Source organism: Diabrotica virgifera, chromosome 9, assembly GCF_917563875.1.
Source record: "Diabrotica virgifera virgifera chromosome 9, PGI_DIABVI_V3a".
In the NCBI taxonomy this organism is placed as follows: domain Eukaryota; kingdom Metazoa; phylum Arthropoda; class Insecta; order Coleoptera; family Chrysomelidae; genus Diabrotica; species Diabrotica virgifera.
The window spans coordinates 1,210,182-1,231,717 of record NC_065451.1 but is presented as its reverse complement, the minus strand read 5'-3'; the positions used below and the strand labels follow the sequence as shown (position 1 = coordinate 1,231,717).

Sequence of the window (21,536 nt, the reverse complement as noted above, 5' to 3'; positions counted from 1 at the left end):
ATATTACAAAACCATATATTTTAAGAAAGGAAACATCGAGGAGAATCCAAAAATGTAAAAATATACAGGGTGTTCCATTAAAAAAAACATAAGTTTGTGTCACCCTGTCAATACGGACGACCCTGTATATTTAAAAATATTTTTAAATTATGGTACTATGTGTGCCCCAACTTTTACCTAATAACTTTTTTTCGTATCTCTTACGACAAATGAGTAATTGGACTTTGTCACACTAATGCCCCACCCTGTATGTTTAAATTATAAATAATATTAATAATATATAGATATACAATAAGTAATACTTAAAATTAAAAGTACTAACTCGATATGTTATTGACTTACTAATCGTGGTATTTTATTTCTATTGACTTCCTCTTTCAGTATGGGTAACCACATCCTAAATATCAGTACCATATATAAAAGGACTATCCGAGAAACTTAAAACAATAGGAAATAAATTCAACATTTCAACAACATTTAAAACAACAAACACATTGAGATCTATTCTATCTAAAACTAAACCTAACAATGAACAAGAAAGAACAAAGAATGGCGTTTATAAAATACCTTGTGAATGCGAACAATTTTATTTAGGTGAAACATCAAGACCATTAAACGTTAGAATAAGTGAACATCAGTCTTATATTAAAAATAGAGAATTTGATAGATCTCAATGTGTCAACACGCATGGGATAATGAACATAGAGTTCAGTGGAGAGATTCAAGTATAGTCCTGAAATAATCAGATAGTAAAAAGAGAAAAATCAAAGCAGCGGCTCTAATTATGCTAAATGAAACCAATTGTGTCGCAAATTCCTCGGTAGAATGCAATAGGATGTGGTTACCCATACTGAAAGAGGAAGGCAATAGATATGCATATGCATAGAAGGCAAATGTATAATATACGTCTGAATTGTCAATATAAATGAGTCAGATTAAATAAATTTATTAGAAGAATTTTTTTTACTTAGCAACAACATTTTTGTTTATTTTAATAGTATTTTGTATTTTGACAACGAAACCCGATTTGGGCTTCGAAACGTTAATAAAATTATTTTTTTAATTTAATTGTGGCTTATTTCCCACTATATAGTTAATCACTTCACTTGATCTATTAAATTTGTCAGTATGTATGAGAAATCTTGTAACCTGCCAAAGCGAAGGGAATATAGCTCAGTGGGAGAGCGTGTGACCGGAGATCGAGAGGTCCCGGGTTTAAATCCCGGACGATTCATATTCTTTTTTTTTTATTTTTGGTATCGTTTTAATAAAATTTTTTTAAAAGTGGTATGTAAGAAAGTTAGTTTAAAATTTAAATAAAATACAAATAACCTGTTAAGTATATTTATTTCTTTGAAATTATATAATAGAAGTATAACTTCTTACGTGCGTACAAAGTACACATACATTCTTTTTTTATTTAACCAAGTAATTTATTTAAACAATTTAAAATAAAACATTTTTTTGCAAAATTTTACTTTTTTTCTTATTATTAGTAGTAGAAAACCTTATGAAACGATAAGTAATTTTCAAATATGTATATGTATTATACTTATAAATATTATTTATCAATAAATTTTCCAAAAAAATTAATTTTTTATTGGAAAACCAAATCTATACGTGTAAATTTTTCTTATAATACCTACACCAATGAATGTCTTTAGAAAGATAGGAAAATCGTTACTTCCTGGTCTAGTCTAGGAATCAACCAGCCCATCGAATTTAAAAATGTACCTCACAGTTTACATTCTGATATCTATAATTAATCCAAATATCGGGATAATATAGATCCTGGCAACCATCCAAATCGATGAAATCAGTTCTAAACATCCTCAGGATTAGATTTTTTTTTAAATTTAGAAAATCACGTCCATTATTTACCTTTTAACAAATCGATAAATAAATCTATCAACGTCTCGTTCGTTAAAAGACGAGGAAGCACAATATACAGGGAGTAACAAAAAGATAGGTGATAAATTAATCACATATTCTGGGACCAAATATAGTTCGATTGAACCTAGCTTACCTTGGTACAAATATGAACATAAAAACAGTTACAGTTGAAGTTACAAAATGAAAATTTATTTTTTCCAATATATCGAGAACTGTTAGGGATTTTATAAGAAAAATACACATGTAGCAATCTTATGGCAGGAACATCTTAAAAAAAAACAGTGAAATTTGTGCACCCCCAAATATTTGTGTACATTCCAATTAAGTAATTATTGTGGTACCAAACACACTGTTTTTAAAACTTTTTTGCCTCTTAGTACTTTCTCGATAAGCTACTTTTTATTGAGATATTTTGAACATTTGTAAAATCCACTACTTAAATACATATTTTTAAATGGTAAAGAAGATTATAGAGACTTGATAATAATATTCTGAAAATAATATTCTATAATCTTATTAACTATTTACAATAGTAGGGGAGCATTGGAGGCTAAATTTGCAGTTACTGAAGCGTCATGGGGATCTATTGGGTTGTGAAAATTAGGTCATAAAACCAAAAAAAAATTAAGTTAAGTTTTCCATTTTAGATGGGATTTTCCATTTTTTAAATTTAATCTTCAATATCCAAAATTCTTTTTTCCGATTTTAGCGCTATCTATCCATAATTCGAAAAAATGCCTCAAATAAATGTTACTTATTTTTACGTAAGGAATCCAAATCTGCAATAAAAAAATGGGGATTTATATTTAAGATTGTAAAGTAACACCCCACCCCATCTCACACTCACCCATGACTCACCCATTTCTTTACGCCACACTCAAAGCGTCATATTTTTTAAATATATTATGTACGCTGTTCCTCATGTATTTAACTTGCCTTATCTTAATCTCACGTTTTCCAGTTTTTCCACGCCCTTGTATTAAGGGTTCTATTTTATATGGTAGGGGTACATTTACAGGGTAAAAATGTGATTTTCTGACACGGTCCAGTAACGCGCAAAATCCCCGCTTCGGCTCCCCTACCATAAATATTTAGTGGATTTTACAAAAAATATTCAAAATATCTCTATAAAAACTGGCTTAACGAAAAAGTACTAAGAGGCAAAAAAGTTTGAAAAACATTGTGTTTAACTAATGGTACCACAATAATAATTTAATTTGAACGAACACAAATATTTGGGGGGTTTATGTGAACAAATTTTTATGGAGTGCACAAGTTTCACTGTTATTTTTTTAAGATGTTACTGTCATAAGAATTGAATGAGACATGGCCATTTTCAATAAAAAATCTCTAATAGTTTCGATATACTTACTGGAAAAAAATCGATTTTAATTTTGTACATAACTTCAAAGGGCTGTATCTTTTTTATGTGCACATCTGTACCAAGGTAACTGAGGTTCTATCTAACTATTTTTGGTCCCAGACTGTGATTTAATTTATGATCTGACTTTCTGTTACACCCTGTATATGTATTTTTCATAATCAAAGTATTTGTGTTCCAGAGATTATTTAGGAACGATTTAGATGTTTGGTTTGGGTTGTTGAACTGTTTGTAGATATGATTCGTTTAGTCATACACGAAATTATATTTACACTACATATAAAACGGCTATTTATATACATACATCTAGAACTTGAATAGTTCGCGATTTTATTGAGAAAGTTACTTCATGTGTCCGAGTTCAACTACCCAGAAATACATTTTACTTCTGGGAAAATTACAAGAGGTTCCCAACATTTTCCTCAAGACATTAGTCTTATTAATATGTATCTAAATATTAATAAATAAATTTAATAAGGAACTAATTTTAAACGTACGCAGAGAAACGCAAAGGAAAAATTTACAAGCAATGCATACTGCCAGCAATAAGATATGGTTCCGAAATTATAACTTCTGCAAATAACTTGAGAATAACCCAAAGAAAAATTGAAAGAACAATGTTGGGAATAACAAGAAGAGATACGGTACCAAATCGGATAGTGAGAAAAAGGACCAAAGTGACATATGTCATAGAAAAAATTACACATGCCAAATGGAGATGGGCTGAACATGTAGCACGTTTAAATGATAATATGTGGACTAAAAGATTCATATAATGGAGACCTAGAGAAGATAAAAGACACCGACGTAGAGCACGAAAAAGATGGATGGATGACTTGAGTAAAACAGTCGGAAATTGGATGCAGAAGGTACAAAATAGAGAACAATGGAAGAATATGGAGGATATCTATATCCAAGAGTGCATGAAAGAGGTTGAGGAATTATGATGATGATCATGGTGAATGGATAATACAGAAAGCTACTGAGAACTGGAACGGTGGCGTCATTATCAGCGGGAAAAAATGCAACCTGAGATATGCAGATGATACAACCATCCTTGCTAATTCCGAGTTTAAGTGATTCACCTGCTACAACGGACTGAAATGTAAGTACGCTTATGTAAGATGGGTCTTAACATAAACAGAGACAAAACGAGAATCATGATAATCGACAGAGTTAACAACAATCAACATCATCTAACGATGATAAACAATATCGCTGTTTTAGATAAATTTGTGCATCAAGATAATAACAAACAAGAGTACTGCAATAATTGCAAAAATCTCTATGGAAAAATTAACAAAACTTTGGAAAAGCCTTGTAATAACTATCCTTTTGAATACTGGACCGTTATTGAGAAATAAAGATTACTTATATGTATATGTATTTAAGATGTACTGCTGGATACGAATGCTGAGAATACCAAAGAACAAATGAATCTATACTGGACCAGCTAACAACAAAGAAAAGACTAAGAACACAAATATCAGGCACATCAGTGCATAGAAGAAATGGTCTTGAAATACTTACATCCAAGGAAAGTAGAAGGCAAAACAAGTCGAGGTAGATCTCTCACACGTTACACGGACCATATTGTTGCTACTATTGGCGCTCCATTGTCAGAATGTGCTAGAATAGCAGAAGACAGAGAGAAATGGAGCAACATTGGAAAAATCAACTAATAGCTTCATCATATCACGATACCCGTATCAGTTTAATGACTGAGAAGAAGAAGAATTATTTTTATAAATATTTTTATACATTCAACACTCTCTCTCAGTACCAAATAAAGTATAGAGTGACACTGACAATTATTAATCTCTTTACCAAAATCTCCAAACTGAAGAACGTTTCCGAAAAAAGTGAGTTTTATTCGACATTTCTTAAAGTGTACTTTTGAATAAAGAAAATTAAAAAGAACTGAGTGGCGATATAATTAGAAAAATAGTAAGATTCCTGCAGTAGCAGGAATAGAGATGCGTCGTTGACCGTCTACTGTGAGTGGGTGGTAGTCAAAACTATTTATCCTTCCCTTCAATTGTCCACCTGACACAGATAAATAAACAACACAAAAATAAATTCACGTGTTGTTTGGACATTTGTCACTGGACACGTCCATCTTCCCAAATTATGATAAATGATGTATTGCCTGGCTTATTACTCCCGGTATGTTAAAAACTAATCTGTCATCTAGTAAATTTATTATGTTTTCATGCATAGTGTGTGATGATGGGCAACTCTAACATGGTGGAAAATAATTTTCTTTTCGAATTTTACAAAAGCAATAATTTTGTTATGACGAATACATTTTTAATCTACACTAATCACAAAAAGTATCGTGCAATTTTTGAAACGGAAAAAAGTTTAAAAATAATTTTTGATTTTTAGCAGAATGTTATAATATTCGTTTATCGTCTCCTTTAGGTATATTATACCTAATAGGTATTATTATACAAACCCATAACATTTCAAGTTAAAGCGTGTTTTTGCCGACATACAAAAGTTTAAGCATACAAAACGTTGTTAAAGGAAAATATTTTTATTTTGTTGAACATTTGTGTTGGAGAATTTGATCTGTGCACTATGTCTACTTGAGTTTTCGATGAGGAGATGCGTTCCTACAAAAAATGAGTTATATAACTTCAGAACAAGCAGCCCAAATTGTAGGTTTAATTGGAGATGTACGATCGCAGCAATATCTTGCTGATGTTATGGGAATCCACCACTCCAGGCAACTAGTTTCTAACCAAATTGGCACTTTACGAACCGAACATTACGGGCCACGGGCTGTGGAAAGATCATTTGGCAGTTGTCTAGCTGTAACATGATGTGTACGCAAAGTCTGCAGATGTAAATAACGTTCATCTGCGGGGTTCGTGCACCTGGGAAGTCCTGGAACTGGTCTTCTTGTGTATCGTCCACTTTCTCTATATGTACCTTCTTAAAGCACTTTAAATGCTGGATTGGTGGATTCCCATAACATCAGCAAGACACCTCCTCATTGAAAACTCAAGCAGACATAGTGCACAGATCAAATTGTCGAACTACTCGAACACAAATACATATGTCCAAAATAAATATTCTGTTTTAACAACGCTTTGTTTATTGTTTTGTTTTCTGCAAAAACACGCTTTAAGGGGGAAGTCTACTGTGACAAGAGAAAAAACAGGCCGATTTTCCGGATTTTTTTTCTAACAAAATACGACTCGTACATTAAATTAAATTAAACCGTCATCTTTATTATATATTCAGTATTTGTAAAAAAAAATGGCGGAAAATCCTAGAACAAGCCAGGACCCAAAAAGGGTTGTCGAGCTACTGATGATGATTTGTAAAAAAATTTTTAAGTCGAAATATTCAAAATTTCCGTCGTGGCACTCCTTCAAGCGCAGGTCAGTTTTTTAGGTGCCCAAACGGTGTACATGAAATCTCACGTCTGGGTGATCTGAAACAAAAAACAAAATATGGTTATCATCTACATAGTATTGACTCTTGTCTGACGGAGGATTTGGTCGATAAAAAAATTTGGCGCCGAAAAAAAAACTTAAAATTATTTTCATTTTTTTGCCCAAATTTGATGTTATTATTGTTTATAACAATTAAACAAAAAACGATATCGATAAAATCCTCTGTCAGACGAGAGTCAATACTATGTAGAATGTAGATAATAACCATATTTTGGTCTTTGTTTCAGATCACCCAGACGTGAGATTTCATGTACACCGTTTGGGCACCTAAAAAACAACGGACCTGCGCTTGAAGGGGTGCCACGACGGCAATTTTGAATATTTCGACTTGAAATTTTTTTTACAAATACTGAATATACAATAAAGATGACAGTTTCATTTAATTTAATGTACGAGTCATATTTTGTTAGAAAAAAAAATCCGGAAAATCGGCCTGTTTTTTCCCTTGTCACAGTAGACTTCTCCCATAACTTGAAATGTTATGGGTTTGTAGACACCTAAAGGAGACGATTATAACATACTGCTAAAAATTAAAAAATACTTTTAAACTCTTTTTCTGTTTCAAAAATTATGCGATACTTTTTGTGATTATTCTATACAGTCTGTTCCAAAGAAAATTTGACCCCCCCCCCCCCCCAAAAACTCAGAAACCAAGAGCTTCATCAAAATTAAAAAAAAAACACGTCAATTTATATTGGGAGGGGGGCGAATTTTCATGCAAAATTCATGCCCTCAAATGTAACCCCCCACTGCCCCGCATGAACCCCCAGTTTTTTAAAGTTATACTTCTTTAGGCGCGATTGAGAGTAAAATTTCATAATACTGCGCTCATGCGCACACAGACAGTATGGCATTTAGTTGCTATCTTTCAAGTTATGTATAAATATATCAGTGCAAGAAAAGGTGTGAAAAGAATATATTAGTGTTTTTAGTAAATATATTTATTATAATTTTTGTGTCTTTGGATTTGTCTTCGTCAGGAGTAAGATGAGTATTATTAAAACATCTTATTGTATATTTATTATACTTCACCTTGCCTGTTTGTTACCGTGAATTGTCATTAGGTACGTCCGAACCGATACAGACACAGTCCTCGTAGCGTATTTGGTATAGCATTCGGCCAGAGATCGAGAGGTCTTGAGTTCGAATCCGGAGCAATCGTATACTTTTTTTTTTATTTTTTTGAAAGCGGTAAGCACAAAATTAGTTTGGTGTTAAAAAAAATTAAAACAAACTGTTTAAAGTATATTTATTTTTAAGAAATCATATAATAGAAGTATAACTTCTTACTTGCATACAAAGTACACACACATTCTTTTTTTTTTTAAATAGCAAGTGTGTTCAAGTGGCACATCATTTGAAGGGTAATTTTTTTCTCTACACGACACTCTATTTTGTTTTAATTTACGTAATAAGTTTGAAGATAATTTTAGAATTTACAAATTTATTATAAATTAGTTAAATCCAAAATTACCTTTAAAGTTATTTCGCAAATTAAAAAAATAAAGGGTTGTGTAGAGAAAAAAAAATACATTTCAAATGATGTGCCACTCGACTATACTTGCTATTAAAAAAAACTGGTGGTTGATGCGGGGCAGTAGGGGCTTACATTTGAGGGCATGACAATTAGTCCCTCTTTCAATATAAATTTGTGTTTTTTTTTTAATTGTGAAGGAACTCTTGGTTTCTGAGTTTCTAGGGAGGGGGTCAAATTTTCGTTGGAACACGCTGTATCTTTAAACATATGATCATAAAAAAACTTAAGTAAACAGTCTATTTTTGGTCTAACATTGCATGAGCAAAAATAACGTTAAAAATATTTACTTCCAAATGTTCTTTTAAAAATATACATAAATATTGTAGAATTGTTTTTTTTTTGGAAAAATTCAGAAAATAAATTTATATCAGGGACCACGAGATCGTAGATTTTCTTCACCCTGTATATGACTAAAAATTGTATAGAGTCTAATTTAGTTAATAAACAGTACTTTTTCGGGAAAGGTGAAATCGTTAATGTGGTTTTCGTTAATGGGTTTTTTGAAAGGATTTACAGGCAATGGTTCGAAAATATTGGAAAGTGCATGTTATTTCGTTTTGTGAACATCAATAGGATTTTTGTAAATAATTCGTAGAAGGTTTAAACGATAAACATTTATGGAGTTTAGAATGTAAGACCTTTTGTTTAGTTTTTTTAAAAAACGACAGTAATTTGATGTCTCTTAGAATTTTAACAAAATGGAAAGTTGGATACAAATTAAGTTGGTTTTCTTAGGAAAGGAAAGTGTGGATGTTTTGGGTAGAGAGGTTTGTTTTTGATTGGTAGAGAAAAGATCGATGGAAGGGATGAGAATGTGGAGTAGGAATTTCAGAGAGAAAAGATGGACACTGTGTGATGAATATGGGGACAGAACAGTCCAGGTTTTGAAAAGTGAGAAGTCAGTGTAAAGTGGTGAAATTGGCCTTTGCGAGCAGAATCAAGTTGAAACGAAATTGTTGACCGGTTGAGAAGTAAAATTTTCCTGTGTCCAAGGAAGATTCCTTTGTTCTGTCTAGAACGAGTAGCTGATTGGTATCTATTTTCACAAGATATCGAGCAAGGAGAAAACTGAGTGGAGAATTCGAGCGAGTCCTGGTTTTGTTTGTTTTTAAAGCAGTTTGGACGAGAAGGACCTTTTCGCAATATCAAAAGAGTACGTGTGGGACGTGGGAGAATCAAAAACAACGCAATCTGGGAAAGAAAGGAGTGAAGAAACAAAAAGGTTAGTCAAATCATTTGTAGAAACGGAGAGAGCATGTTTATATCCACACCATATATGCTCAATTTTTTTTGTATTGAACAGTTCTATAACTGAGTTAGTCATTAGTCATAGAATAAACAATAATTTATTTAAATAATTTTTTTGTTAAAACAAGGAGACATCAGAATTAAAGCTTGATTTATTAAGTAAGAAATTGTTGCAACAAATTTAGATTTTAGTATTTCTTTTCAAATCTTATTTATACGGCATATTGGATAAATAAATAATAGATTACATTTATATGATATTGAATGTGTTTAATTTCCCTGTTTTATCCTGGAAGGAGTAAGCAACTCGAGATACTAGAAGCCACAAATCAAAGGTATTGCATCGAATACAAAATTAGCCATGAGAATAAAGTTTATTAGAAAATTTAATTTGAATTTGGTTTTGTTTTTACATACGCAGAAATTAAAATAATTGAGTAATTAATTAAATTAGGAATTTGCTAATCAATCTAATAAAGGAGATAAAGTAGAGCATAACAATAAATTGATGTGTTTTTTTTTTAAATTGTGAAGGAACTCTTGGTTTCTGAGTTTCTAGGGAGGGGGTCAAATTTTCGTTGGAACACACTGTATCGTTAAACAGATGATCATAAAAAAACTTAAGTAAACAGTATATTTTTGGTCTAACATTGCATGAGCAAAAATAACGTTAAAAATATTTACTTCCAAATGTTCTTTTAAAAATATACATAAAAACAAGCTATTCGAATGGAGTAATCTGTAATGTAAGGTTCAGAAACGTCTAAATCATTCCTAAATGAAAACATTTTGCTCTAATAGCAATATAAATCAATTTCCAACCCTCAAGAAGCATGTAATCAGCAATAAATATAATATATTATCGGCACATCCACTCCACACATTTTTCTGCTCCCGGTTTTTAATAGAACCGTTTATTCGCTTCCCGGTATACGCACATACAATCTCCGAAATGACTTAAGACTTTAAAAATAGTCTCTAGAGTTTACACTTTACACTTGATATCGCAAACAACACTACAAACCGAACACTCGAAGAGACAGCACCCGATACAGCAGCTGCAGCTACCGATTTTTATTGGTGATTTCCACTAAGGCCGTAAGTGTACTGAATCTGAATCTGCTGATGCATTTCTTCGAGTCTACACGTATACTCGTATGTGTTCTAGTGACAATTTAATGAAACTGGAGTCATTCGTTGTACACGGTCGCAGTGTCTTAAGTGACGGCCGCGCATTACTTAAAATAGAATCAGCCCATCATAATTTTAGTTCAGGACGATTCTTTATACAGGGCGATCCGTGCTCTTCCTATTACACAGGGTGGAGATGGAACACTTTTACCAAGAAACACTTTCATATAGATATTTACCTCATTTTTCCAATTTACGATGGGGGAAATAGGAAAATTGTCTAACAATAAAACACTGAAAACGTTTGTTTTCTATACTTCCACAAAATTTATTACAACTATGTGACTACAGCTGTTTCGGCAGAGTGCCTTTCTCAAGTGATTTGGATTACTATGGGTTTGCCTTTTTAATGTCTTTAACTGAAGAGGTTGAGGAGTGGCGAGCTGTTTGTCTCGAGTTGATCATTCAGAATTATATCTGTATTTTTCAATTTATTAATTTCCATAGATTCTAATAAAGATAACTTAAGGCCTTTATTTTGAATATATGCAGAATTTAAAACTGTTCATTAAAATAATGATTATGATCTAGAATAGGGGTGGGCAAAAGACGGCCCGCGGGCCGGATCCGGTCCTTTTGCTTACTTTATCCCTCCCGTTGAGAAATCCCGCAAGCAATTTTTTTAAGAGCGTAGGCGCAATGCTTTTTAAATGCATTTATTTTTTCGAAACCTGAGAAAACTAATAAGTATTTTTGAAAAATTTAAACGCAGAATGAAATATTACATTATTACTGAGGGCCGAAAGTCCCTGAAAACTTCTATAATGTTTATCACTGAGGTAAAAAAAAGGAAATTTAGTATGATTTTTAATTTCAAATATATCATTCAAAGAAACTTTTTGTTTATTCTAAGGGACTTTGGGCCCTCGGTAATATTGTAATTTTTCAAAAATATTTATTAGTTTTCTCAGGATTCGAAAAAATGAATGCATTTAAAAAGCATCAGTCCGAAATTTTGCATCCACGCTCTTAATCTCTTTTATGCGATTTTGTTGAAATCAACAGTATTAGTGTTCGTATAAATAATGAATATCTATCTTCTGCTTTTCTTAGCGTCTGTGTGTTTAACCCGGTCCAGTTGCGAATATTTTTCGGCCAGGATATTTGTTGTCTACCAGGACCCCTTTTTCTTCGATTTTACCCTTCATAATCAGCTGCTGCAACAATTTACAACAACTTACTTGCGTTATCATTTATAAGTATGTACCCTTTCTCCTTGCTGTCTTTCTCCTTTTAATGATGGTCAAAAGTTCTCTGTTCCTTTTCCATTCTGTGCAACACCATTTCGTTCATAATATGATCGGTCCATGGTATTTTCAAAATTCCCCTAAAAACCCACATCTTAAAAGCTTTTTCATTAAGTCAGCATTAACAATCCAATAAAGAAGAATAGCGTGGACATAACATTTTTATTATTATCCCGGATTTTTTATAGTCTTCTCCGCCTTCCGGTTGCCAGTTTCCAGCTTCGTCCGTCGTTGAATTCGTCAGGGTGAAGGTTCCTTTCCGACATTGCCTTTTGAATGCCGCCTAACCAGGATTGTTTCGGCGTTCCTTTCTTCCTTCTTTTCCTTGACGTCTATTTAAAATTTGTTTTGGCAGCCTGTCGTCTTCCATTGACGTCGTACATGACAATACCAGATCAGTTGCCTCCTTTGAATTTAGTCTATGATGGTTGACTTGACATAACATTTTACCATCCGATATCAGATTTGCAGATTGAATCTTTGGTTACTCAAAAATTACCTCATCTTCAAAAAGGCTGCTCTTGATTACTCTATTCTTGATCGAATTTCTGAAGTTCATTTTTTATCTGGATCCTTGTTATGGCTTAATATGGACCATATTAAAAATTTCGTAATTTTACTGCGAACAAATTGTTCGCATGTACACACCAGAAAGACATTTTATTATTATTAACAGTCAAATGTCTTTCTCCAAATGCTTTAAAATGATACTTATAGTATTTTTGTTAAAAAAATTTGTTGGGCAGAGAAAAACCTCCACCAAAAACATTAGCGTACATACTGGATATAGTCCTCCGGCCCGGGAGACATTTTGAAAATTTTATTTTGGCCCGCGCTTAAAAGTATTTCCCCACCCCTGGTCTAGAAGGTGAAGTGTGTATGTAGAAGTGCCTGTTTTTCTATTGTTGAATGTTTCTATGTTTCTATTTGTGTTCTGCTATCCGTTTGTCAAAGGTTCTGCCAGTTTGACTGATGTAAGTTTTCGGACAGTCACCACAAGTTAGTTTGTAAACACCACTGTAATTGTTTTCTCTTTCGGCTCTTATTGTTCTTAATATATTTGCTTAAGTTGTTGTTAGTTCTGAAAGCTGGTGTTGTTCCTTTCTTTTTTATGTATCTGGCTATTTTTATTGTTATCTTGCCAGTATATGTGATAGAGCAGAAGGTACTGGGTTCTTTCTGTGGTGGTGGATAGACTAATTTCAGGGCTTTCTGGTATAAACTGACAAGATAACAACAAAAATAGCCAGATACATAAAAAAGAAAGGAATAACACCAGCTTTCAGAACTAACGACAACTTAAGCAAATATATTAAGAACAATAAGAGCCGAAAGAGAAAACAACTACAGAGTGGTGTTTACAAACTAACTTGCGGTGACTGTCCGAAAACTTACATCGGTCAAACTGGCAGAACCTTTGACAAACGGATAGCAGAACACAAAAGGGCTTTCAACAATAGAAAAACAGACACTTCTACATACGCATTTCACCTTCTAGATCATAATCATTCTTTTAATGAACAGTTTCAAATTCTGCATATTCAAAATAAAGGCCTTAAGTTATCTTTATTAGAATCTATGGAAATTAATAAATTGAAAAATACAGATATAATTCTGAATGACCAACTCGAGACAAACAGCTCCCCACTCCTCAACCTCTTCAGTTAAAGACTTTAAAAAGGCAAACCCATAGCAATCTAAATCACTTGAGAAAGACACTCTACCGAAACAGCTGTAGTCACATAGTTGTAATAAATTTTGTGGAAGTATAGACAACAAACGTTTTCAGTGTTTTATTGTTAGTTAAAATGAACTTCCATCAAGTAACGGTTGAATCCATCAATTATACGATCCATCAACGTCTCCTGTAAGTTCAAAAAACCTTTTTTACCAATAATCTAACTCAGTGTCTATCTATATAAGGATTTTTACAGCTGTCGCCGCCTTCCTTCTTTTAGCCAATGTCTCCAGTTCTTCTGTTCTGCCATTCTCCATCTCTAAGGTCTCGTCTTTTCATGGCCTCGTCCACTTCATCCCTCTATGATCTTCGGGGTCTACCTCTTCTTCTTTTCCTATTGGGCTCTAATCCGTAATCTTTGATATCCACTTTGTACGATGGGTTCTTTTCACATGTCACATTTCATACCAAATTAAACGTTTTTAATCGATGTAACTGAGTATGTCTTGTTCTACTGCCATTCTTCGTTATTTGCTAATGCGACCTATTCTTGACACTCTGCAGCTTCTTCTTATGAACTCCATTTTAGTTGCTGTACTTTTGGATCTGTTTCGTTTATTTATTACCCAATTCTCTGCTCCATAGGTCATTACACTACGTACCAAGGTGTTATATCGCCGCCGCCTACGAAAAGTATAACTCCGAAAAATGCGGCGAAGAGTAGAACTTTCAATGAACGCCGCGAAAAATATTATTTTCGATTATATGATTGTGAAAATTATAATCCCTAATAAAGTGTTAGCGAAAAAATTTATTTTTTGAGCACTATTGGCAAAAAACATCATTTCTGTTTGTGGGTACACGAAAATTATAATACTAACAAGTTCTCAGAAATAATTGTTTTCGTCGGCAGAAACAGAAACAGAAACAGAAAGGGAAATAATTTTAACTATTTATAATGGGAAATAAGCCACAATATTATTAAAAAATGATTTTTATTAACGTTTCGACGCCCAAATCGGGTGCCGTTGTCAAAATACAAAATACTATTAATATAAACAAAAATGTTGTTGCTTAGTAAAAAAAATTCTTCTAATAATTTATTTAATTTGACTCATTTATATCGGCAATTCAGATACATATGATACATTTTAAAGTAGAAGACTTTAAAATGATATTGCCAATATTTATGAGTTGCGTTCCTGGGACGACTTTACTGAAAGATAGTTCATTCGATTACATGAAATCAACCCCAACTCAAGAATATCCGTCACAAAAAAAATCATAGCATGTGATCTGTCTTTAAAAAGACAACCACATGCAATGGTGACATTAAAATTCTCGCGTTAGAGATCTCATAGTAAATCACGAGGGAAAACCAGGAAAAACCTCGTGATACTATCCCGACATCGTAAGTATTTGGTCTTACATTTAATTTACTCTCAAAATTAATACCAAATTCTGACTTTACTATAATTTTGTTTAAATTATAAATAATATCAATAATACATGGGTATATAAGTAATACTAAAATATAAAATATGTACTAACTCGACTATTGACTTACTAATTGTGGTATTTTCTTTCTATTGACTTCCTCTTTCAGTATGGGTATCCACATCCTACTGCATTCCACCGAGGAATTTGCGACACAATTGGTTTCGTTTAGCATAATTAGAGCCGCTTCTTTGATTTTTCTCTTTTTACTATCTGTTTCTTTCAGGACTATACTTGAATCTCTCCACTGAACTCTATGTTCATTATCCCATGCGTGTTGACATATTTGAGATCTATCAAATTCTCTATTTTTAATATAAGATTGATGTTCACTTATTCTAACGTTTAATGGTCTTGATGTTTCACCTATATAAAACTGTTCGCATTCACAAGGTATTTTATAAATACAATTCTTTGTCCTTTCTTGTTCATTGTTAGGTTTAGTTTTAGATAGAATAGATCTCAATGTGTTGGTTGTTTTGAATGTTGTTGAAATGTTGAATTTATTTCCTATTGTTTTAAGTTTCTCGGATAGTCCTTTTATGTATGGTATTGATATTTTCCTCGTATTATTTCTTGTGAATGTTGTAGGATCCCGTTCTATGTTGTTCTGTTCCATTCGATCCAATCTTGACAATTCCTTATTTATAAACGATAAAGGATAATCATTTTTTAATAAAACAGATGTTAAGAATTGTTTTTCTTCTAAAAAGGAATTTTCGTTAGAACAAGTAATTTTGGCTCTATCATATAAGGATTTTATTATTCCCTTTTTAACGTTGATGTTGTGATTTGATTTGTAATTGAGATATCTATTGGTATGTGTTGGTTTTCTATACACTTGAGTCTCATATCCAGTATCCTTCTTTAAGACTAAAACATCGAGGAAAGGCAGGGTGTTATTATATTCCTTTTCCATTGTAAATTTTATTGTCTCTTCTTGATCGTTTATAATATTCAGGAATGTATCCAACAATTCTGATCTATGAGGCCATATTGAAAACACATCATCTACATATCTCCACCATACAGTGGGTTTTAAATTTTGTTTAGAAATGATATTATTTTCGAAATCCTCCATAAATATATTAGCCAAAAATATATTCCAACGAAAACACTGGAAAACAAAATCTATAGAACTTTATTCAAATTTAAAAATGATCTAACATACTATCAAAGAAAATTAATTACACCTCATTACAGTAAGTCACCACATTTTTATGGAGTACCGAAAATTCATAAAGCGAACATACCACTTAGACCCATTTGTAGTACCATCAGTTCTCCTTGTAGTGAACTATCAAAATTTTTATTAAAGATTATAAAACCATTTGCTAATAATGATGACACATTTATAAAAAATACAAAACATTTTGTAAACAAATTATCAACTATTGAGTTTAATCCAAATAATATTTTAGTAAGTTTTGACATAAACAGTTTATTTACAAATGTGCCATTAGATAAAACTTTAAACATAATCAAAACGAAATTAGAGAATGATGATACATTGACAACTAGGACAAAACTAAATGTATCAGCTATAATGGAGTTATTGACATTATGTACTAATAATACCTATTTTCAACTAAATAATGAATTTTATAAACAAAATTTTGGTCTAGCAATGGGCTCCTCTTTATCTCCATTATTGGCTAATATATTTATGGAGGATTTCGAAAATAATATCATTTCTAAACAAAATTTAAAACCCACTGTATGGTGGAGATATGTAGATGATGTGTTTTCAATATGGCCTCATAGATCAGAATTGTTGGATACATTCCTGAATATTATAAACGATCAAGAAGAGACAATAAAATTTACAATGGAAAAGGAATATAATAACACCCTGCCTTTCCTCGATGTTTTAGTCTTAAAGAAGGATACTGGATATGAGACTCAAGTGTATAGAAAACCAACACATACCAACAGATATCTCAATTACAAATCAAATCACAACATCAACGTTAAAAAGGGAATAATAAAATCCTTATATGATAGAGCCAAAATTACTTGTTCTAACGAAAATTCCTTTTTAGAAGAAAAACAATTCTTAACATCTGTTTTATTAAAAAATGATTATCCTTTATCGTTTATAAATAAGGAATTGTCAAGATTGGATCGAATGGAACAGAACAACATAGAACGGGATCCTACAACATTCACAAGAAATAATACGAGGAAAATATCAATACCATACATAAAAGGACTATCCGAGAAACTTAAAACAATAGGAAATAAATTCAACATTTCAACAACATTCAAAACAACCAACACATTGAGATCTATTCTATCTAAAACTAAACCTAACAATGAACAAGAAAGGACAAAGAATTGTATTTATAAAATACCTTGTGAATGCGAACAGTTTTATATAGGTGAAACATCAAGACCATTAAACGTTAGAATAAGTGAACATCAATCTTATATTAAAAATAGAGAATTTGATAGATCTCAAATATGTCAACACGCATGGGATAATGAACATAGAGTTCAGTGGAGAGATTCAAGTATAGTCCTGAAAGAAACAGATAGTAAAAAGAGAAAAATCAAAGAAGCGGCTCTAATTATGCTAAACGAAACCAATTGTGTCGCAAATTCCTCGGTGGAATGCAGTAGGATGTGGATACCCATACTGAAAGAGGAAGTCAATAGAAAGAAAATACCACAATTAGTAAGTCAATAGTCGAGTTAGTACATATTTTATATTTTAGTATTACTTATATACCCATGTATTATTGATATTATTTATAATTTAAACAAAATTATAGTAAAGTCAGAATTTGGTATTAATTTTGAGAGTAAATTAAATGTAAGACCAAATACTTACGATGTCGGGATAGTATCACGAGGTTTTTCCTGGTTTTCCCTCGTGATTTACTATGAGATCTCTAACGCGAGAATTTTAATGTCACCGTTGCATGTGGTTGTCTTTTTAAAGACAGATCACATGCTATGATTTTTTTTTTGTGACGGATATTCTTGAGTTGGGGTTGATTTCATGTAATCGAATGAACTATCTTTCAGTAAAGTCGTCCCAGGAACGCAAGTCATAAATATTGGCAATATCATTTTAAAGTCTTCTACTTTAAAATGTATCATATGTATCTGAATTGCCGATATAAATGAGTCAAATTAAATAAATTATTAGAAGAATTTTTGCAATAAATTATTAGAAGAAGCAACAACATTTTTGTTTATATTAATAGTAGTTTGTATTTTGACAACGGCACCCGATTTGGGCGTCGAAACGTTAATAAAAATCATTTTTTAATAATATTGTGGCTTATTTCCCATTATAAATAGTTAAAATTGTAAAAAATGCCACAAGAAAATAGCTTCAGAACAACATTAGGGAAATAATTGTTTTCGTCGGCATCTATTATGAACTAAATCTTTTCGTTATAAATATTTTGTGAGTTATAATCTTCGCGGACACGCATATAAAAAACAATTGTATCGCCAACACTTATCAAAGAGTTATTATTTTCACTGGAAATGTATTAGGAATCACATTAGTCATATGTACCAGCGATATATTCTCCTCTTTGTATTTCTGGTAATCTGTCTATCCCACAGTACCCCGTTCATTTGTTTAATACATGTTCTTGTCAGTGCAAATCTGCTGGTTATTTCTTGCTCGGTGGTTCCATTCTTTGAGAGTATGAATCCTGAGTATTTGAATTTTTCAGTGCCGTTAATTTCCCTATCATCGTCCATTTCCAAGTTTCTTGTTCTTTTGTTAAGTATTCGGTTTTTCCTAGGGTTATTTCCAGTCCATTTTTTGTGTATTCCTCTTCTAATTTTCGGAGCATATAGGACAGATCTTCTTCATCTTGAGCCGTTACCACTTGGTCATCTGTGTTCACTAGAACTGTGTTCTAGTGACAATTTAATGAAACTGGAGCCATTCTCATTCGTCGTGCACGTATTGGTCGAGTGTCTTAAGTGACGGCCGCGCATTACTTAAAATAGAATCAGCCCATCATAATTTTAGTTCAGGACGATTCTTCATACAGGGCGATCCGTGCTCTTCCTACTACACAGGGTGGAGATGGAAAACATTTAAAGTTTGTTTAGCAGTAAATGGTTGACTTCAATTAGTGCGGTCGTAAATATTATTAAATTTATCTGACTTGGCCCATTGTTAAGACGGTCTGGAGCGATAAGCAAACTAGGTAGACAGAGTTGGTCTTTTGACAATTATTACTGACTAGACGGTACTTCTATAATAAAGCAAAGGATCCACAAAATTTACAATAATTACGACGACAAAAACAAAAAAACGGATGTAAAATATATTGCTTTTCCTTATATACCCGAAATTAATGTTTTCAAATATATTTAAATTTTACCTGAAACCGGGCCTTTTATACTATTATCGGTTAACCCAGGATCGGAGCACACTAGTTCGCTCCCGTGGTCAAAAAACCCTTATAATTATATACTAGTTCGCTCCCATGGCTGAAGCGGATTAAATATTTATCTACTAATTTCTAGGAGAATTAATATCGGCAAAATTGGTTCCTTGATTTTTGTATTAATTATATTAAAATATTATTTGTTACATATTTATTTACAAGATAGTTGAATTAGATTATTTGTATAATATTCACTTCATTTTGGTTACTATTCTGAAAAATCTTAGTATGTAAGCAATTTTATTAGAAATTTTGGTTTCTAATGGCCGGAGCGAACTTACCTGTGACCCTTTTCTGTCGGGTATTAAAATCTGACCGCCGGAGCGAACTAGTATATGCCCCCCAGGATGTTTATAGTGGGTACTACTTGAAGTCAATCATTTACTGCTATACAAACTTTACGAAGAAACACTTTCATATCGATATTTATCTCATTTTTACAATTTCTTCTTCTTCCTGGTTCCTTCATGGCCTCGCGCCTGTTTATCTTCAGATGCTTCCTCATCAGATATCCAGATTGTCACTCCATCTCTTCCTTGGCCTTCCTATACTCCTTCGGCCGTTTGGTAATCTGTCTCGTGCTATCTTTACCAGTCTACCTTCTCCCATTCTGCTTATATGGCTATACCATTCTTTTTTCTTTTCAGTGTCCAGTCATTTATTTTCTCTATATTACAGCTTTGCCCGAGGTCTGTGCTACGTTGTCTATCCCATAATGATTTTCCTGTGATATCTCGGGCTATTTTCATTTCAGACGTTTCCATCAGCCTTTTTGTCCTCTTGTGGTGTCAGGTCTTGTTTCCGCAGTGTAAGTCTAATTGGCCCAACTACTGTCCTATAAATTGTGGCCTTTCTTTCTATCCGTAGATGTGTGTTGCGACAGATCGTATGTTTAAGACATCCTGCTATTCTGTTGGCTTTGTTTATTTGTTGGGCAACTTCCGCTTCGGTATCTCCTTAACTGTGCATTAGTACTTCCAGTTAGCTGATACTTCTTTCTCGCTGGATAATTTTGCTGTCCAATTCCAGCCTACTCCTTATTGAATCTTTAGAGATTGCCATACTTTTTGTTTTATTTGGTGATATTATCATGTTGAACTTTCTTGCTGTTATATTAAATTGATATAAAAGTTTCTGAAGGTCATCTTCACTATCTGCAATAAGTATGGCATCATCTGCATAGCATACTGTATAGATAATGTCTTCACCCATTCTGTACCCAATACTCAGTTTTTTGACTTTAGGAATAATTTCATCTATGATAAGGTTAAACAGCAGCGCAGCGGGCTCAATGAGTCTCCTTGACGTATGCCATATGCCTTTTTCCACTGGTACCGACTCACAGTGTTCAAAATTGAAGGAAACGTGATCGTAAGTACAAAAATAGATAAATCTGAGAATACCGAAATTAAGGGGTTTGTTTGTACTACTCATGATGCAACTTCTCAGCAAAAATTGATTTTTTATGTTTGTTAGGGCCCGATGTATTAATGATCAAAAGTACAAAATTCAATAGAATTTTATACATCAAATTTAAATCCTCAGAGGCTGCCTTTTACTTTAATTATTATTTCATTTATGTGGATAGCTAGTATAAAAGTAATTATTTGAGATAAAAGTACATACTTTAAAGATTAAAATAGTTAGCTTCACTGAAAGGTGATTTTGATATATGATATAATCGGCTGTCTAAAACCTATCCAATTTTTGATAAAATTAATGTTTGACAGCGTATTACGTTTATTGTGCCATCTTGTGCCAAATTAAATCCTTCACTATATGAAAGACTACAATGTAAGGAATAAAAAAACATATAAGACAAACTGCGCAAAGGTGCGCAACTGAGTACATGCGCATAAGTTTGCATAGAGCGCCGCGCGAATTTGTCTGAATTAATAATGGCACTCATACGTATTGTCAATGGTATTGTTTACAAGTATGTTAACATGTGTTACAACACATGTTATTTGTTA

General features: G+C 32.5%; 1 protein-coding gene across 6 annotated transcripts in view; it reads right to left on the bottom strand.

Annotated features, from left to right (window-relative positions):
* Positions 1–21,536, bottom strand: part of LOC114324911 (liprin-beta-1) — a 114,740-nt gene that overhangs the window by 67,755 nt on the left and 25,449 nt on the right. For 5 of the 6 annotated variants that reach the window (XM_050662856.1, XM_050662859.1, XM_050662857.1 and 2 more), the window contains exon 1: positions 10,349–10,748. The exons of the other annotated variant lie outside the window; for it this stretch is intronic. The gene's annotated coding sequence lies outside the window, so the exon portion shown is untranslated. Of the gene's footprint in view, positions 1–10,348; positions 10,749–21,536 lie in introns of those variants that run through there. 6 annotated transcript variants of the gene reach the window in all.